We start from the raw sequence: 21,011 nt of genomic DNA, 5'->3' as shown, positions 1-21,011 counted from the left end.
TAAAATAGGTACACACTGCTGCCTTGGGTTCACTTCTGAGGAACCCAACCTACCTCAGCAGTCTAGAACAGATGCATTGACTCGGAGACCTGCTTCAACTCTGGCATCTGTAAGCAGCTCTACTTTTTCTTGCTAAGCCCTTCAATTCCAAATCTTTCCAGATGTCATTTAAAAACTGGCAAGATCTCCTCCCTTTCAAGCGGAGGGCATTCTATTTTGGAAATGGTGAAAATATCACAGATGGCCTTATGATATAAATAATTAGTTATGAGGACAATTACTGCTCATCGGTGATGAATCAAATTTCTTTTTATTTAGTCAACAACAAGCTGGACATAGTCACTATATTGCCCTTGGGTCTGTGAAGCCAAACATTTTATAAAGTTATCTTTTGCTTTTGCCTCATGGGGTCATGTGCTGAATATTTATCTGAAATGTCACTATTCATATACTCTCAGACTATCTGTTTCTATGTTAATATTTTTCTTGGCAGTTGGATGCAGTTTCTGCAACCAAAACTATAGCCTTTGTTGACAAGTTTCACATTTCAGCACTTTTCTTAATATCCTTCATAAAAAGAAAATGTTTCTCTGATGATTTAACCAAGACACCTAAAAAGGCAAAAACAATATCCTCTTTAACGGTGAGGCAGATGACCTCTTGCTTTATATTCAGTTTTACAAGAACCTCTAATTTCGGCATCCTCTCTGACTTTTGAGTTAAGCTGAAATGATTATCCTTTATAACCCGTTGACAATTTGGCCCCAGAAACACAAAAATACATATTCCAAAGTAGAGTGATCAATGGAGAATATACTGGACTGGGAGTCAGAAAACCCCATCTTTCTACATCTGCTTTAACTTGCTTAACAACCAAAATGAAGTCGCTGAACTTTCCATTCAAAAATAAAAAGAAGGAATCTGGCATCATGTTCTCCAAAATACCGTGTCTCTGGGAGTTTTCATTAAACCTGATTAGAAGAAACCTTCATGTACTTCTGAAAAATATTACTAATTAGTATTTATATGATTGGTTCTCAAATGTGATCCTCGAAACAGCAATATCATCAATGGCTGAGCACTTGTTGCAACTAGAAATTATCAGCTCCACCCCAGATCTACACTGTCAGAAAACTCTGAGGACAGGGGCCAGCAATCTGATGGTTGCCAAAGTTTGGAGCTGCTGATTCAAAAATACAAGTCAAAAGCCATCCTCATGGTAACAATGACCAAATTTTACCAAACAAGAGCCAGTGGTTCTCAAAATGACTAAATGTGGTTTCCAACAGCCACCTAAGAGATTTTTATTTATTCAATAAATTCATAGGTCTGGAATGGCTTCCACGAATCTTCCTCTTCAATAAAGAACGTGGAAATTTTCAGGGACAAAACTTGAGTCAATACGTGAAAAGCAGTGACTAAGCCACAGCTCTGCCTTCCCAGAAGCTGGCACAGAGTTCAGTGCTCAAGCACTGATTGGTGGGGAAGGGAAAGAAGGATGTGGGTGATGAGAGAGGTAAACAGGAGAAAAAAGTTCATATCCTGTCACTGCCACTTCCTCGTGGCTGCAACATCACTGAATAATATCAGTGACAATACCTGTTGCCACATGCGAAATCCCACTAGAACAAGTAAGAAGTACTTCTAGAGAACTGATGTCATGTTTTTGATGTATTTTTTATAAGTACTAAGAGGGGACAAGCCATACCTAGGACACCTTACCATTATAGAGCAAACGACAGGGCTATACTGGGTGTACATAAAAGCTAAGGGTCAACAAGACAAAGTGTATGATCCTCCATCCTCCCATTATGTCACAGGGAGAGAAACTACACACTCTTGCTACTCCACGCTCTTACAGTCCAAGCACGGGAGTGGACTTATACGTGGGGAAGAAGAAAATGGGGGATTCATGCATGAAGTCATCTGAATTTATAGGATGTGATAGTTTTCAATTAAGTCCATGAATCGTCACTTCTTTCAAAAGGTGAAGCCTACTGAAACTCTTTGATTCTCAGATTTAGTGACTCACTCCTAGAAAAAAAAAAAAAAAAAAAGTAGTGAAATGAGGAATGTATGAGGTTAGGGCATAGAGAGCCCCGAAGCTTCTGACTTGCTCCCTCTCACTCATTCTGGGAGAACCCAGCTCCCATGTTGTGAGACTATCTAGGGAGACTGTGGGAAGGTTCATGTGGAGAGGAACTGAGGCCTACTGCCGGCGAGACCCAGAATGCCAGTCTTCTGAGTGAGCCACTTCAGAAGTGGATTATTTAGCACTAATCAAGCCATCAGATAGCTAACAGCAGGCATTTAGATTAATATAGATAGTCTAGGGAAGACAGCCTCCTGGCTTCTGGAAATCTGAGGGGCCGATGAGAAGCTTTAGCAGCCCTGAATGGGAGGATACCACAGAAGGAACGAGAACTTGGGATTTCAGCAAGCTCTACCGGTGGTGGTCTAGGCCATGCCCAGGTCCTGCCAAGCCGTTGCCAGGCAATTGGAAAGCTCCTGAATCCCTCAAAATCCTGCCTATCATCCCCACATAGCAAGCACCAGTTATAAGGCGAACACTACCACTTCTCTGGGGAAATGCCTCAGTTTGGCACAGGCTCTGAGAACCATACAGAGGAGATGAGGAAATTTAAGAAGTTATACTGTAGCTAGTTCTTTTGGTTAATTATAGAGGTGTGTCATCTATCATGTGTAAAACAGTGTATAAGCTATTAGTATCGGTACTAATAATACAGTATTAATACTACTTAGTATTAATAATAGCCCATTGATTCAGTGAGTTATCATTGTCACATAACCAATCACATCAAAAGTTAGTGACTTAAAACACTGACCATTTATTTAGAGAAGCAATACAGAAGTTGGCTGGAGGCTGGCTGTGCTAGGACAGCCTTGTTCATATAACTGTGGTCAGCTGGATGGTCCGCAGAGTGTTGGATTTCTGACCTTGGCTGGGCCAAGGTTGTCCGCATGTCTGTGGCCTTCACTGGGTTGAATCAGGTTGACCAAGCTCCATGGTAGTCTCTCAAACTCCTACGTAGGATGCTTCTCATGGTGGCTAAAAAGGGCTCCAAAAATTTGACTATAAAAATGCCAGACTGCTCAAGGCCAAGGCTCAGAATGGGCACACTGTCACTCTGCCACATTCAGAGTGGAGGAAGACAGATTCTTCCTCTTTATGGGAGGAGCTGCAGAGTCATATTACGAAGGGCATGTACATTGGGAAGAATAAAAGACTAACCATTATTGCAATCAATATTTCAAATTCACCAAACTCCTTATCTGATATTAAAGGAAAAGCAATAATTATTACAGCAAACACGCACCAGGCATTCTACTCGTTTGTTTCCCTGGTCTTTTTTTTTTTTCCAAAGATTTATTTATTAGAGAGAGAGTAAGCCAACGAGAGAAAGGGTTAGAGGAAGAGGGAAAAGAAACTCAAGCAGACTCTGTCTAAGCACCAAGCCCCTTGTGGGACCCCATCTCATGATCCTGAGATCATAACCTGAGCTGAAACCAAGAGTTGGAAGCTGAACATGCCACCCAGGCACCCCTCAATGGTCTTAAATAAAAAATGGTCATTAAAAATACCACTGATGGACAGCATTGTCCAAGTAAGGAAACTGAGACACATGTCAAGAAACTTCCCTAATTTAAGTAAATAATTGATTTGGGAATGCAAACAAAGGTGTCTCATTCAAAGACACTAATATTTGGGTTTCCAGTAAAATAAGTAAGAAGATTAGGCTGCAATAGTTGTGGATTTATTAGTAATGTACTCAAGTCTGTGTCTGGCATGCACCAGGCATTCATTAAGTGTTAGTATTCTATCAATGGCCAGAAGGGAGCATATTGTTGGAATTTAGACACACACACACACACACACACACACACACACACACACACATTTTGGTATTACTCATGTCCTTGAGTCTTGTTAAATATCCACATATCCTTATTTAAATCTACTATTGGCACTTTGGCTACTGGAATGGTCATTTGCCTATTCTCAATCCCCATTTTCCAACCATCCCTGCTCTACTCTCTATTGTAGACACATTAGAGTCTTCAAACTACCTTTTTTGGGCCTCCTTGACAGTGGTATCTGACCACTTTCTGCTGCTGGGAGACCCTGATGAGATATTCAGAGTCCAGAGGCAGAAAGAGGTAACTGTCTTCTGGTTTCTGACTTCTGTGTGTATCTCCAATAGCAGCAGAAGCAAGAGCCCAGGGTCTCCAATCATGCACTCCTATGTTAAAGCTCACTGGGCTCCACTCCAGGGCCCTTAATAGTTTCTCATGTCTATTACCCCTCCTTTCAGCTCACCCAGGCCCTCTTTCATTTTGTATTTCTATCCCTTCCAGAATCTGTGTAACCAATTCTCTTCATTAAATTCTCTCAAATTGAAATATTTAGAGAGGTTTCTGTTTTCCCCATTAGAGATTAAGTCATTTAGGGAGAGCATGAAATGCTTGAAATGGTATACAAAATGCTATGAAAGTATAAATTTTTAGGAAATGAGGTTCCAAATTTGTATGACATTTCTCAAAGGGGTCAGTATCCCTCAAATTGAGAACTACTTTATCACAGGGCCCAAGTTCTGGAAAGTTAGATTCCTTTTCAGCTCAATGTTTTATACCATTTTTGAACTCCTGATTGTGGGAAATTTCCTCCTATCTCTACCTTCCTAAAACTGTGCTGAGCAGTTCTTTGATGGCTAGACATATTTTTGTTCCTTGAGCATGCTCAACAGGGCATTCATTTCCATCAGAGAGACGAGAAGGAGAGGGGAGTATTACAAAGCCTACATTCTATACGAGTGGTAGAATGGCACACAGTGTACATTTAAATTATGTTCCACTTCAAAAGTTTTGAAGCTTCCTTAGAAGAAAGTTCTATGATACAGCCAGTCAGTAAACTAGACCTCCCCTAGGAGTCTAGTTGGGCATTGCTTCTGCAGCCCTACCATTTGGCAGTGTCTTCTCACACTGACTGACCTTGGTCATTTGAATTGCCAATGGGAAATGGACAAACTTGATGTGAGCAGAGATGATTAAGGGCTTAAGCATTTTTTCTTCCTCTGATAGCCCTCTGCGATGCCCTAAAAATCTGCCTATGTTAGGATGAAATATGTACTATTGAGCCAATCATCCCAGCCAAGGCCATCCCACAGCAGGCAGCAGCCTACTGACTGTCCATTATGTAAATTAGCCTTAACCAAGACCCAAAGATCTGCCCAGCCAAACTGAGCCACCATCAGCAAAATCACCCAGCCTACCTATAGCCAAGTCATAATAAATACCATGAGTAGTAATAATTTCTTTTTAACCTGCTGAATTTTGAAGCATTATTGGAGCAAAAGATATTTGACATTTCTGATTGGCAAGGAGTCAAGATGGCGGAGAAGTAGCAGGCTGAGACTACTTCAGGTAGCGGGAGATCAGCTAAATAGCTTATCTAAAGATTGCAAACACCTACAAATCCAAAGGGAGATTGAAGAGAAGAAGAACAGCAATTCTAGAAACAGAAAATCAACCACTATCTGAAAGGACTGGCGGAGAAGTGAATCCAAAGAGACTGGAAGATAGACCGCGGGGGGAGGGGCCGGCTCCCGGCGAGCCGCGGAGCAACGGAGCACAAAATCGGGACTTTTAAAAGTCTGTTCCACTGAGGGACATCGCTCCAGAGGCTTAACTGGGGTGAAGCCCAGGCGGGGTCAGCGCGGCCTCAGGTCCCACAGGGTCACAGAAGGATCGGGAGTGTCTGAGTGTCGCAGAGCTTACCGGTATTAGAACGGGGAAGCCGGCTACAGAGACAGAGCCGAGGAGTGAGCTCTAAACTCGGGGTTACCTTGAACCGGTCGCAGGCTCGGTCAGCTCGGAGTGCGGCCGGAGGCCAGGGTGACGGGAGTAATTGGGCGCTGTTCTCTGAGGGTGCACTGAGGAGTGGGGACCCGGGCTCTTGGCTCCTCCGGGCCGGAGACTGGGAGGCCGCCATCTTCATTCCCGTCTTCCAGAACTCTACGGAAAGCACTCAAGGAACAAAAGCTCCCGAAAGCAAACCCAGCAAACCCGAGCGGATTACTCAGCCCGGCCCCGGGGTAAGGGCGGTGCAACTCCGCCTGGGGCAAAGACGCTTGAGAATCACTACAACAGGCCCCTCCCCCAGAAGATCAACGAGAAACCCAGCCAGGACCAAGTTCACCTACCAAGGAGTGCAGTTTCAATACCAGGGAGAGCGGCGGAATTCCAGAGGAGAAGAAAGCAAAGCACGGAACTCATGGCTTTCTCCCCATGATTCTTTAGCCTTGCAGTTAATTTAATTTTTTTTCTCTTTTTCAATTTTTTTTCTCTTCTTCTGCTAAATTTTTTTAACTTTTACCGTTTTCTTTTTTACCGTTTTTTGAATAGTTTATCTAATATATATATATTTTTTCCTTTTTATATTTTTTATCGGCTTTCTTTTTTTAATATTTTCTTTTTTTTTTTCTTTCTGAACCCCTTTTTATCCCCTTTCTCCCCCCTCACGATTTGGGATCTCTTCTGATTTGGCTAACGCATATTTTCCTGGGGTTGTTGCCACCCTTTTAGTATTTTACTTGCTCCTTCATATACTCTTATCTGGACAAAATGATGAGGCGGAAAAATTCACAACAAAAAAAAGAACAAGAAGCAATACCAAAGGCTAGGGACCTAATCAATACAGACATTGGTAATATGTCAGATATAGAGTTCAGAATGACGATTCTCAAGGTTCTAGCCGGGCTTGAAAAAGGCATGGAAGATATTAAAGCAACCCTCTCGGGAGATATAAAAGCCCTTTCTGGAGAAATAAAAGAACTAAAATCTAACCAAGTGGAAATCAAAAAAGCTATTAATGAGGTGCAATCAAAAATGGAGGCTCTCACTGCTAGGATAAATGAGGCAGAAGAAAGAATTAGCGATATAGAAGACCAAATGACAGAGAATAAAGAAGCTGAGCAAAAGAGGGACAAACAGCTACTGGACCACGAGGGAAGAATTCGAGAGATAAGTGACACCATAAGACGAAACAACATTAGAATCATTGGGATTCCAGAAGAAGAGGAAACAGAGAGGGGAGCAGAAGGTATGTTGGAGGAATTATTGGAGAGAATTTCCCCAATATAGCAAAGGGAACAAGCATCAAAATCCAGGAGGTTCAGAGAACCCCCCTCAAAATCAATAAGAATAGGTCCACACCCCGTCACCTAATAGTCAAATTTACAAGTCTTAGTGACAAAGAAAAGATCCTGAAAGCAGCCCGGGAAAAGAAGTCTGTAACGTACAATGGTAAAAATATTAGATTGGCAGCAGACTTATCCACAGAGACCTGGCAGGCCAGAAAGAGCTGGCATGATATATTCAGAGTACTAAACGAGAAAAACATGCAGCCAAGAATACTATATCCAGCTAGGCTATCATTGAAAATAGAAGGAGAGATTAAAAGCTTCCAGGACAAACAAAAACTGAAAGAATTTGCAAATACCAAACCAGCTCTACAGGAAATATTGAAAGGGGTCCCCTAAGCAAAGAGAGACCCTAAAAGTAGTAGGTCAGAAAGAAACAGAGACAATATACAATAACAGTCACCTTACAGGCAATACAATGGCACTAAATTCATATCTCTCAATACTTACCCTGAATGTTAATGGGCTAAATGCTCCAATCAAAAGACACAGGGTATCAGAATGGATAAAAAAACAAAACCCATCTATATGTTGCCTACAAGAAACTCATCTTAAACCCGAAGACACCTCCAGGTTTAAAGTGAGGGGGTGGAAAAGAATTTACCATGCTAATGGACATCAGAAGAAAGCAGGAGTGGCAATCCTTCTATCAGATCAATTAGATTTTAAGCCAAAGACTATAATAAGAGATGAGGAAGGACACTATATCATACTCAAAGGAACTGTCCAACAAGAAGATCTAACAATTTTAAATGTCTATGCCCCTAACATGGGAGCAGCCAACTATATAAACCAATTAATAACAAAATCAAAGAAACACATCAACAATCATACAATAATAGTAGGGGATTTTAACACTCCCCTCACTGAAATGGACAGATCATCCAAGCAAAAGATCAACAAGGAAATCAAGGCCTTAAATGACACACTGGACCAGATGGACATCATGGATATATTCAGAACATTTCATCCCAAAGCAACAGAATACACATTCTTCTCTAGTGCACATGGAACATTCTCCAGAATAGATCACATTCTTGGTCCTAAATCAAGTCTTAACCGGTATCAAAAGATTGGGATCATTCCCTGCATATTTTCAGACCATAATGCTCTGAAGCTAGAACTCAATCACAAGAGGAAATTTGGAAAGAACCCAAATACATGGAGACTAAACAGCATCCTTCTAAAGAATGAATGGGTCAACCAGGAAATTAAAGAAGAATTGAAAAAATTCATGGAAACAAATGATAATGAAAACACAACGGTTCAGAATCTGTGGGACACAACAAAGGCAGTCCTGAGAGGAAAATATATAGCGGTACAAGCCTTTCTCAAGAAACAAGAAAGGTCTCAGGTACACAACCTAACCCTACACCTAAAGGAGCTGGAGAAAGAACAAGAAAGAAACCCTAAACCCAGCAGGAGAAGAGAAATCATAAAGATCAGAGCAGAAATCAATGAAATAGAAACCAAAAAAACAATAGAACAAATCAACGAAACTAGGAGCTGGTTCTTTGAAAGAATTCATAAGATTGATAAACCCCTGGCCAGACTTATCAAAAAGAAAAGAGAGAGGACCCAAATAAATAAAATCATGAATGAAAGAGGAGAGATCACAACCAACACCACAGAAATACAGACAATTATAAGAACATACTATGAGCAACTCTACGCCAACAAATTTGACAATCTGGAAGAAATGGATGCATTCCTAGAGACGTATAAACTACCACAACTGAACCAGGAAGAAATGGAAAGCCTGAACAGACCCATAACCAGTAAGGAGATTGAAACAGTCATCAAAAATCTCCAAACAAACAAAAGCCCAGGGCCAGATGGCTTCCCGGGGGAATTCTACCAAACATTTAAAGAAGAACTAATTCCCATTCTCCTGAAACTGTTCCAAAAAATAGAAATAGAAGGAAAACTTCCAAACTCATTTTATGAAGCCAGCATCACCTTGATCCCAAAACCAGACAAGGATCCCAACAAAAAAGAGAACTACAGACCAATATCCTTGATGAACACAGATGCAAAAATTCTCGCCAAAATACTAGCCAATAGGATTCAACAGTACATTCAAAGGATTATTCACCACGACCAAGTGGGATTTATTCCAGGGCTGCAAGGTTGGTTCAACATCTGCAAATCAATCAATGTGATACAACACATTAATAAAAGAAAGAACAAGAACCATATGATACTCTCCATAGATGCTGAAAAAGCATTTGACAAAGTACAGCATCCCTTCCTGATCAAAACTCTTCAAAGTGTAGGGATAGACGGCACATACCTCAATATTATCAAAGCCATCTATGAAAAACCCACCGCAAATATCATTCTCAATGGAGAAAAACTGAAAGCTTTTCCGCTAAGGTCAGGAACACGGCAGGGATGTCCGTTATCACCACTGCTATTCAACATAGTACTAGAAGTCCTAGCCTCAGCAATCAGACAACAAAAGGAAATTAAAGCCATCCAAATTGGCAAAGAAGAAGTCAAACTATCACTCTTCGCAGATGATATGATACTATATGTGGAAAACCCAAAAGACTCCACTCCAAAACTGCTAGAACTTGTACAGGAATTCAGTAAAGTGTTAGGACATAAAATCAATGCACAGAAATCAGTTGCATTTCTCTACACCAACAACAAGACAGAAGAAAGAGAAATTAAGGTGTCCATCCCATTTACAATTGCACCCAAAACTATAAGATACCTAGGAATAAACCTAACCAAAGAGACTAAGAATCTATACACAGAAAACTATAAAGTACTCATGAAAGAAATTGAGGAAGACACAAAGAAATGGAAAAATGTTCCATGCTCCTGGATTGGAAGAATAAATATTGTGAAAATGTCTATGCTACCTAAAGCAATCTACACATTTAATGCAATTCCTATCAAAGGACCATCCTTTTTTTTTTCAAAGAAATGGAACAAATAATCCTAAAATTTATATGGAACCAGAAAAGACCTCGAATAGCCAAAGGAATATTGAAAAAGAAAGCCAAAGTTAGTGGCATCACAATTCCGGACTTCAAGCTCTATTACAAAGCTGTCATCATCAAGACAGCATGGTACTGGCACAAAAACAGACACATAGATCAATGGAACAGAATAGAGAGCCCAGAAATAGACCCTCAACTCTATGGTCAACTCATCTTCGACAAAGCAGGAAAGAATGTCCAATGGAAAAAAGACAGCCTCTTCAATAAATGGTGTTGGGAAAATTGGACAGCCACATGCAGAAAAATGAAATTGGATCATTTCCTTACACCACACACGAAAATAGACTCAAAATGGATGAAGGATCTCAATGTGAGAAAGGAATCCATCAAAATCCTTGAGGAGAACACAGGCAGCAACCTCTTCGACCTCAGCCACAGCAACTTCTTCCTAGGAACATCAGGCTAGGGAAGCAAGGGCAAAAATGAACTATTGGGATTTTATGAAGATCAAAAGCTTTTGCACAGCAAAGGAAACAGTGAACAAAACCAAAAGACAACTGACGGAATGGGAGAAGATATTTGCAAATGACATATCAGATAAAGGGCTAGTGTCCAAAATCTATAAAGAACTTAGCAAACTCAACCCCCAAAGACCAAATAATCCAATCAAGAAATGGGCAGATACATGAACAGACATTTCTGCAAAGAAGACATCCAGATGGCCAACAGACACATGAAAAAGTGCTCCATATCACTCGGCATCAGGGAAATACAAATCAAAACCACAATGAGATATCCCCTCACACCAGTCAGAATGGCTAAAATGAACAAGTCAGGAAATGACAGATGCTGGCGAGGATGTGGAGAAAGGGGAACACTCCTACACTGTTGGTGGGAATGCAAGCTGGTGCAACCACTCTGGAAAACAGCATGGAGGTTCCTCAAAATGTTGAAAATAGAACTACCCTATGACCCAGCAATTGCACTGCTGGGTATTTACCCTAAAGATACAAACATAGTGATCCGAAGGGGCACATGCACCCGAATGTTTATAGCAGCAATGTCTACAATAGCCAAACTATGGAAAGAACCTAGATGTCCATCAACAGACGAATGGATAAAGAAGATGTGGTATATATACACAATGGAATACTATGCAGCCATCAAAAGAAATGAAATCTTGCCATTTGCAATGACGTGGATGGAACTAGAGGGTATCATGCTTAGCGAAATAAGTCAATCGGAGAAAGACAACTATCATATGATCTATGGAGATGCAACATGGGCGGTTAAGGGCGTAGGAGAAGAATAAATGAAACAAGATGGGATTGGGAGGGAGACAAACCATAAGTGACTCTTAATCTCACAAAACAAACTGAGGGTTGATGGGGGGAGGGGTGTTGGGAGGGGGGGTGGGGTTATGGATATTGGGGAGGGTATGTGCTATGGTGAGTGCTGTGAAGTGTGTAAACCTGGCGATTCGCAGACCTGTACCCTGGGGATAAAAATATATGTTTATAAAAAATAAAATTAAAAAAAAAAGATATTTGACATTTCTGACTGAGCCCTTGAGATTGTACACAAACTTCTGTGTGTGCATGTGTTCCTCAAAAGAGTAGGTTAATAGTATACAAGTCCATCTGGCTATATTTCCTATCTCCTATTGCTCTTAATCCAAATTCAAGGAACCAATTAAAACATTAAGCCTAAAATGAAAACAACAAACACCGGGTGTAATACGTGAACAAGGAATCATAGAACACTATATCAAAAACTAATGATGTACTGTATGGTGACTAACAGAACAGCATCAGTTTCAGCTTGTTCTGAAAGGAGATGACCTGCTAATAGTTCAGCAATGATGGGATAGAGGGTCTCACACAGCATCAGCTCTCCAAATACAGATGATCCATAAGATAGGACAAATCTATGAATACTAACTTCCAGTAGTGAAAATTTCCCTAGGATCAGTGATGGTGATATCTTTGATGGACAAAAGTTACTCACAGCTGTCACTCTGAATATGACAACAACAGGAAACTATAACACAGCCATTCAAAAGATAAAACCTTTTCTGATGATTAATTCAAGAGTCTCTTAGACACTGTGCTGCCCTTTGCCCTCAAAGGTGGCTGGGTATATCCTAGAGATATTGAAGTCCCTGAGATGGCCAAAGGAAAATCCAGGACTGGATGGAATTCTACCAAACTTTTAAAGAATTAACATCACTCCCTCTTAAACTCTTTTTTTTTTTAAAACTAAAAAGGGAATACTTCCAAACTCATTTTATCAAGTCAGAATTACCCTGATATCAAAACCAGAGAAGGATACCACAAGAAATCTATAGACCAATATCTCTAATGCATTTGGAGGCAAAATTTCTCTACAAAATACTAGCTTTTAAAAGAATTATACACCATGATCAAGTGGGATTTATTTCCCTTGCATCTTGACATACAAGGATAATTCCATATATAGAAATCAATAAATGTAATATACTACATTAATAGAATGAAAGATAAGAATCAAGATCATCTCAACAGATGCAGAGAAAGCATTTGACCAAACTCAAAATCCTTTCATGATTTAAAAAAAAAAAAGTCTCAACAAATTGGGTGTGGAAGGAATGTAACTCAACACAATTAAAGGCCATATATGGCAAACCATAGCTATTAGCATCATACTCCATAGTGAAAGATTTAAAGATTTCCTGCTGAAATCCAGAAAAATACAAAAGGTACACACATTTCAACAGAGTACTAGAAGTCCTCACCAGAGCAATTAAGAAAGAAAAACACATAAAAGACATATAAATTGGAAGAAAGAAGTAAAACTGTGTTTGCAGATGATATAACCTTATATATACAAAATTCTAAAGACTCCACCAATGCCCTCCCTAAAAGAAACCTGTTAGAACTGTTGAATAAATAAACTAATACAGTAAAGTTTCATGATACAAAAATCAACATACAAAAATCACTTGTGTTTTTATACACTAACAATAAACTACTTGAAAAATAAAGACTAATACCCAGGGCACTGGGGTGGTTCAGTCGGTTAAGCATCTGTCTTCAGCTCAAGTTATGGTCGCAAGGTCCTGGGATCGAGCCCCACATCAAGCTCCCTGCTCAGTGGGAAATCTGCTTCTCCCTCTCCCTTTGTTCCTACCCCCTGCTCATGCTCATTCTCAAATTAAAAATCTTTTTAAAAAAGTAAAAGAGAATACTATCCCATTTATAATAGCATAAAATTAATGCTTACAAAATTAACCAATGAGATGAAAAACCTGTATGCTAAAAATGATAAGACACTGATGAAAGAAACTGAAGACAACACAAATAGAAAGGTAATTGGAACTGGAAGAATTCTGTTCATGAATTGGTCATGAATTTGAAGAATACTGTTACAGTGTCCATACTACCCAAATACATCTACTGAATCAATACAATCCCTATCAGAATTCCAATGGCATTTTTCAAAGAAAGAGAAAAGAAATCTTAACATATATATGAAACCACAAAAGACCCCAAATAGCCAAAGAAGAACAAAGCTGGAGACATCACAATTCCTGATTTCAAATTTTGTTACAAAGCTATAGTAATCACAGTAGTATGGTACTGGCATAAAATCAGACACACAGACCAATGGAACAGAAATGGAACTCACACATACTCAGTCAACTATATCTGACAAGGAAGCTAAGAATAGTCAGTGGGGAAAGGACAGTGTCTTCAAGAGAGGTTGGGAAAACTGGATATTCACACAAAAATAAAATTGTACTCCGATTTTATACCACAAACAAAAATTATTTTGAAATCGATTTCAAGGGGTGCCTGGATGGCTCAGTTGGTTAAGCATCTGCCTTCAGCTCAGGTCATGAACCCAGAGTGCTGGGATCAAGCCCCATATCAGGCTCCCTGCTCAGCAGAGAGCCTGCTTCTCCCACTCCCTTTGCTGCTCCCCCTGCTTGTGTTCTGTGTCAAATAAATAAAATCTTAAAAAAAAAAAAAAGAAATGAATTTCAGGACTTAAAAGATCTGAAACTATAAAACTACTAGAAGAAAACACAGGCTAAAACTTTCTTGAAATAAGTCTTGGCAAGGATTTTGTTTTTTTTAATAGGACACCAAAACCATAAGCAATAAAAGCTAAAATCATCAAGTGTGATTATATTGACTAAAAAGCTTCTACAAAGCAAAAGAAAAGAATCAAAAAAATGAAAACACAATATACAGAAGGAGAGAAAATATTGCAAACCTACAGAATAGGAAAAAATGTTTGCTATCCATCTATCTGACGAGGGGTTGATCTCCAAAATATATAAGGAACTCCAACTCAATAGCAATATAAACCTCTAAAAAGTGGACAGAGAACTTGAATTGACATTTTTCCAAAGACACAGAAATTGCAAGGGCACAGGAAAGGATATTCGGCATCACTGATCATCAGGGAAATGCAAAGAAAAACTACAATAAAATGTCACCTCATACCTATTAGAATGGCTAATATCAAAAAGACACAAGTCTCATTGAAGTAGTGCAGAAAAGGGCACCCTTGTACAGTATCCGTGGGAATGTAAACTAGTACAGACATAATGGAAAACAGTATGGAGGGTCTTCAAAAAATTTAAAATTAAACAACCTTATGATCTAGTAACTCCACTCCTGGATATATATCTGAAGAAAATGAAATCACTATCTCGAAGAATTATCTGCACCCCTATGTTCACTGCAGCATTATTCATAACAGTCAAGATAACAAATAAGTGTTCACTGATGGTTAATGGATAAAGAAATGTTGTGTGTATATATATATATACATATACATACAATGGAGTATTATTCAACCACAAAAAGGAAGGAATCCTGCATTTTGCAAGAACATGGATGGACACTGAGGGCATTAGGCTAAGTGAAATACAGATGAAGAGAAACATCATATATTCTCACTTTATGTGGAATCTGAAAAAAAAAAAAAAAGCCAAACTCATAAAAATGGAAAATAAAATGGTGTTCCCTGGGAATTGGGGGAGGGAGGGAATAGTGAGTGGTTGGTCAAAGTTATAAACTTACATCTATAAGATTAATAAGTTCTGGGGATCTAATGCACAGCACAGAAATATAATAAACAACACTGTATTATATACCTGAAAGTTGTTAAGAGTAGATCTTAAATGTTCTGGTCATACATAGAAAAAATGGTAATTATATGAAGTGATGAAGGTGTTAATTGACCTTATTGTGGTAATTATTTTACAATATATACATGGACCAAATCATCACACTGTATATCTTAAATGTAATGTTGTATGTCCCTAATGACTCAGCTAGGGAAATCATGAGTTCTCCCCATAAGGACATGGCAATCTAGGATGTCTCTCCTTGTAAGAAATCGAAAATTTCAACAATATCGAAGTATCACATTCTTCATTTCCTCTAACAATTCTCTAATTCCAACTTTTACTGATGGCAAGAATGCAGAGACTTGCCGTTTCATTGTAACCTACTTCCTTGTTTAAATCGAGTCTTCTGTCTTTTCCACAGTCCCTATAATGGTCTCAAAACCTTTTCTATAAGAGTTTCTCAGTACCAGGGAAGATGCTAGATATAATTTAATTGCAATCTTGTGGGTTGTCCTAGGAGGCACATGTTCTCCTATGGGTCATCAGAAGACTCTGAATTATGGTTTCACTACTACTGACGATTAATCCTGCCATTGGTCTCCAATCAGTACTCTGCACTCTCCAGTCTCTCCCTTTCCACACCACATCCATCCTCAGGACTCGGGGATGGTGAATAGCCATCAACTCCCACAAGTCAGCATGGAGCAACCTCCCAATCTAATCATGATTAGGACACTGAATTCATATGGCCCAGGATATCCTTTATACCACGTTTCTCATGAATGTAGGTTTCTGGAAATCTCATGCTTTTTCTCTTCCCCAAACCTTTTCTTTTTCAATTGTACTCTTCATAAATTCACTCAGAACTAAAGCGTAACAATTAAAAACCCATTTTTTTTTTCATCATGCAAATCACTTCCTAGAAATAACCTCCACCGATAGCTTGGTACCATTCTTTCAGATAACCTATTGGTGACTCATCAGTCATAAAGGAATGGGATTTATTGCCTGAAAAGAACAGCAAAGACAAAGTTGGTTTTTTGAAAGAGGTAAGTTTCTGACTAGAACTTTTGACTGTGGAGATTAAAGCACTGCAAGTGGGAGACATATGATGACAAGAACTATGTTTTTGAGAGAAAAACAGACCTTTTGGGTCCAAAGCCTGGATTTGAATATTAAGACCAAGGAGGCTGGAGGCAGAGTGTAACATTTATACCATAAGCTGTAGCATAGGAAGGAATGCACAAGAATGTAAAAGTAATTTCCTGAGCTAGGTTTAATGGGAATTGTTGTGGGAGGATTAAGAACTGAGAAGCAGAAATAAGAGAGTTGGATATTAATCTATGAGAGGGCCCTGAGTTTTTCCTGCCAGGGGCTGGAGGGGGTGAGGGGAGATGGTGAAGAGTAGCATCCGACTGAGTTATCAGATCACATACAATACTGCTGGTGCCCTGCTCAGATCCCCTCCACAAGCAGGTACCCCTATCCTAAGCTACTGGGTCTTATTTGCTAAACTCACAGGTGCCCCCTTCTTCATCTGACAGAATATGCCTCTCCTGAGATATTACACTCCTCTATCCATAACGGCAAAATGCAGCCAGTGATTGACTGATTCGAGGTACAACCAGCTCCCTTGCCTCAAGATTAAAGAAGTCTGTGGCACCATTTACTTTCAACAGCAACTCCTGGGATCACAGTGAGGCTAGACTTCAGCTAAAACTAGTCCCCCCAACAACCTTTTTTTTTAGCCTTTTCGCCCACTTGCTTCCTTCACTCCCTTACACTTGTCCTCCATCTTCCAAAATCCCAGATTCCCTTCCAGTCCCCATACCACTAATGATAACCAAGTTACATAAGCAGCTAAGCCAGCATCCACCCATCAAATCATTCCTATCTCTCTCCTCAACTCTGTCGCCTTGAATAAGAATGCTTGCTTTAAATCACAGAGCTGCTCTAATTTATGAAAATCTATTTCTTTGACTCTGGTTGAAAATGCACGAAAGATAATCTCATGTATTTACATCAAATGTTCCATCTTCTTTCTTTATGCGATCTCTTGCTCATCTTCAGGTGAAAAATTCTGATTGCTTTTTTTTTTTTATTGGTGTAGAAAATAGAAAAAAGAGACAGGTTTTCCACACTGTCAGGTTTCATAGCTCTTAGTTATGCCCGTCAGTCATTGAAATAAACATCTTAACTATTTTCCTGTACATTTACATTCACACAATAACAGAAGCCTAGGAAGTGGTTTCTAGAACCAAGGTCAAGTGAGTTAACGGTCTTCAAAGGTTTTCAGATACTGATTAAAAAAAAAAAAATCACGGTTTTTATTTTTTTGACTCTTGAATCTAGTGAAGATTTTAAAGGATTCTCCTGTCTTGGTACAGATGGGTAACCAGGAAAATGCCTGTTGGACCTGAGATGAGTAGACCTGTTGGCAAGAGTTTCTATACTGCCTCTTTATACCGTCTTGGGTATCATTAGCTTTCCCACAAACTAAGGCAAGTCTTTGTTTTTGACTTGGGTTGTTGGCTTTTCTATCTTTTTGATTACTAAATAACTCAGAAGACAGAATTTATACAGAATAAGTTGATGGACCCTTATATGTTCTCCAGCCAACTTAAACTATCCCATCCCTCATCCCATTTCCTTTATGCATTCCTTCCTCCAAACCAACTACTAGCTAGTTATGTTTATCATACCTACTCATTTAAAATCATTTTCCTAACAATGTAATGACAAATAACACACAGAATTCTACTTTATGCTTTTAAACATTAGTGGCATCACATGTTACTTTTCTTAAACATGATTCTGTACTTTTCCCATACCGCTAGACCTAATACTCATTTCCATTTCTATATAGTGCTTATTCATAAAAATTCATTCTTGTAATGAACACATTGAGGTTATTTTCCTTTTTTTGTTTTGTTTTGGTAGATAATGCACCAATTCTTATATTTATCTCCTTGGGCTCATTGACAATACACTTTCTAGAACAGGTATTGCCAATTTTACCTTATTGCCAAAGTTTTCCAAAGTGATGGTATCTATTTATCCTGCCACAATTACCTTAGGAGGCATTCAATTACTCCATCTTCTTTTTAAGAGGTCATATTCTATTTTATTAAACTGATTGATATAAAATTATTTTTCATATGTTTTAATTTTAACTTTCTAGATTATACTTAAGATTAGGCATTTTTATATATTTATTGGACATTACTTTTTCCTTGCCTATGAATTGTTTGTTCATAACCTTTCTTTTTTTTTAAGATTTTATTTATTTATCTGACAGAGAGAGATCACAAGCAGGCAGAGAAGCAGGCAGAGAGAGAGGGGAAAGCAGGCTCCCTGCTGAGCAGAGATCCTGATGTGGGGCTCGATCCCAGGACCCTGAGATCATGACCTGAGCTGAAAGCAGAGGCTTAACCCACTGAGCCACTCAGGTGCCCCTGTTCATAACCTTTCTTAATGCTTAATTCCTTGAGCCTTTTTCTTATAGAATTGTTAACATTTATATTTTATCTTTGATAGTAAGTTTTGACAATCTAGATAGATTTAAATAGTGTCTCAGTTTGTGGCGTATCTTTTTTTTTTTTTTTTTTTTTTTTTACTTTGCACAGAATATTTTATGAAGCAGAGAAATTTTTATTTATGGTGTCATTTGTACAAAAATCCCCCCAAAATTTGGTATCATGAAACCACAATCATTTGTTTTTTTAAATTCTGTGGACTGGCAATTTGGGCAGGGCTCATCTATGCTCTCTGGGGTTTTGGCTGGTTTCACTCATGTGTTTGTGGCTATTGGCAGGTCTGATGGGGAATGGTTGGTCCAAATGGCCTCACTCATTATGTCTAGCAATTGGCTGAGACTTTTGGATGGGGAGATCTGGTCCTCCTCTATATGGTCTCTAACCATGTCTAGCTCAGACTTCCTCCCATAGCACACTGGCTCCAAGACAGTAGAGTTACAAGCTTCATGTCTCTTGAGGCCTCAGCCTGGAAGTCATCAACATCAATCTCACTGCTTTTTATTGCTCAAGGCAAGCCGCAAAACCAGCTCAGATTCAAGATAGCAGAGCTGCAGACTTTTGACGGGCAAAGCATTAACATCACCCTGTACTAAAGAGGAGTCATGCCAGGATAAGAATAATTTACAATCTATTTACTATAAATAGAATGTATTTATCAATATTTTTATTCAAATTCTATACTTTTAATGTCATTAATAAGCTATCCTCCCATTCTGGTTGCATAAAGATATTTACCTATGTTTTCTTTTTTTTTTTAACTTTGTTTTTTCAGTGTTCCAAGATTCACTGTTTATGCATCACACCCAGTTTTCTTTTAGAGTTTTGTTTTACACATTTAAGTTATCTAATCCAACTGAAACTGATTTCTGTGAATTGTCTCTTGACATATATAACAAATCTTTCCAATGGCATTCATCATCATTTCAGTGATTTGTGATATTACTTCTTCATATTTAGCATTTACATGGATTAACTAGAACTCATGAGGCAACAGCAGCCAAGAACTATTATTTTCCTCTAATGCCCATTCAAACATTCTCTCCCCTGAGCTTGGAACGGACAATAAAGAACTGAAGCAGAAGGATCTCAAAAATACCAGCTTTCTTTCTGCTAAAAGCTGGCTTAAACGACACAACATAGATGTTTGGCAACAAAGGGTTTCCTAACTTCAAGCCCCCAAATTAGACCTGCCAACCTATCCAGAGCAATTCTGAACAACTGCTGTGTTAACTCCAAGTGAAGTCTAGAGTTTACCCTCATGCTGGACTGGACATGCTAACTACTAAACAAGGCATGCAATGGGGCTAAAATATTTGGAGAAAATTTAATTGCTTGAATGTAAGCAAGTAAACTATGAGACTAAGATGTTTGCCCAAGGAACAGGTTAATTGCATTTTCCCCTACATTATTGGTGCTACTGTAATTAATAATCACAACAGCTAACAGATTAGAACCCACAAACCATGTGGTAGGAACCTCACATGGCTTTAATCACCAAAGCAAATTTATGAGGTGAATTAGTCCAGGTCCTCTAAGAAGCAGACACCAAAATCGGATTGGATGTGCACGTAATTTATTAGGGAAATTCCTATGATGGAAAATTAGGGAGTCAGAGGAGGATGAGCGAGCCATCAGACCCCAGGTAAAGGAAAGATGAAAGATATGAAGATTTAGTGGATGGGTCTTTGTGCCCATTCTAAGCCACTGTCTCAAGGCCAGTGGGAAGTCTGTACTAGATTTCTCCTGCTGCTGTAACAAACCACCACGAATTTCACAGCCTAAAACAACGCAAATGTGGTATCTTATAGCTCTGAAGGTCAGAAATCCTGAAATCAAGCTGTTGGCAGAGCTGCATTGGATTTAGGAGAAAATAAAGAGATTTAGGATTTAGGAGAAAATTCATATCCTTGCCTTCTCTAGCTTTTAGAAGGCACCTGGATTTCCTGGCTTGTAGCTCCCCATGTTCAAGGCCAGCAGGGTAGCATCTTTAAACCCATCCCTGTCTGCACTATCTCTGACCTCTGTTCTGTCATCCTATCTCCATTTTCTGACTTTGACCCTCTTACCTCCCTCTTAAAAAGGCCCTTGTCATTACACTGGGCCCACCAAGATAATCCAGGATAATCTTCTATCCTGATATCCTTAATCACACTTGGAAAATTCCTTTTGCCATGTATAACAT

The sequence above is a fragment of the Lutra lutra genome, chromosome 9, assembly GCF_902655055.1.
Source record: "Lutra lutra chromosome 9, mLutLut1.2, whole genome shotgun sequence".
Lineage (NCBI taxonomy): Eukaryota > Metazoa > Chordata > Mammalia > Carnivora > Mustelidae > Lutra > Lutra lutra.
The sequence above is the reverse complement of the archived record's forward strand: the minus strand, read 5'-3'. Positions refer to the sequence as shown.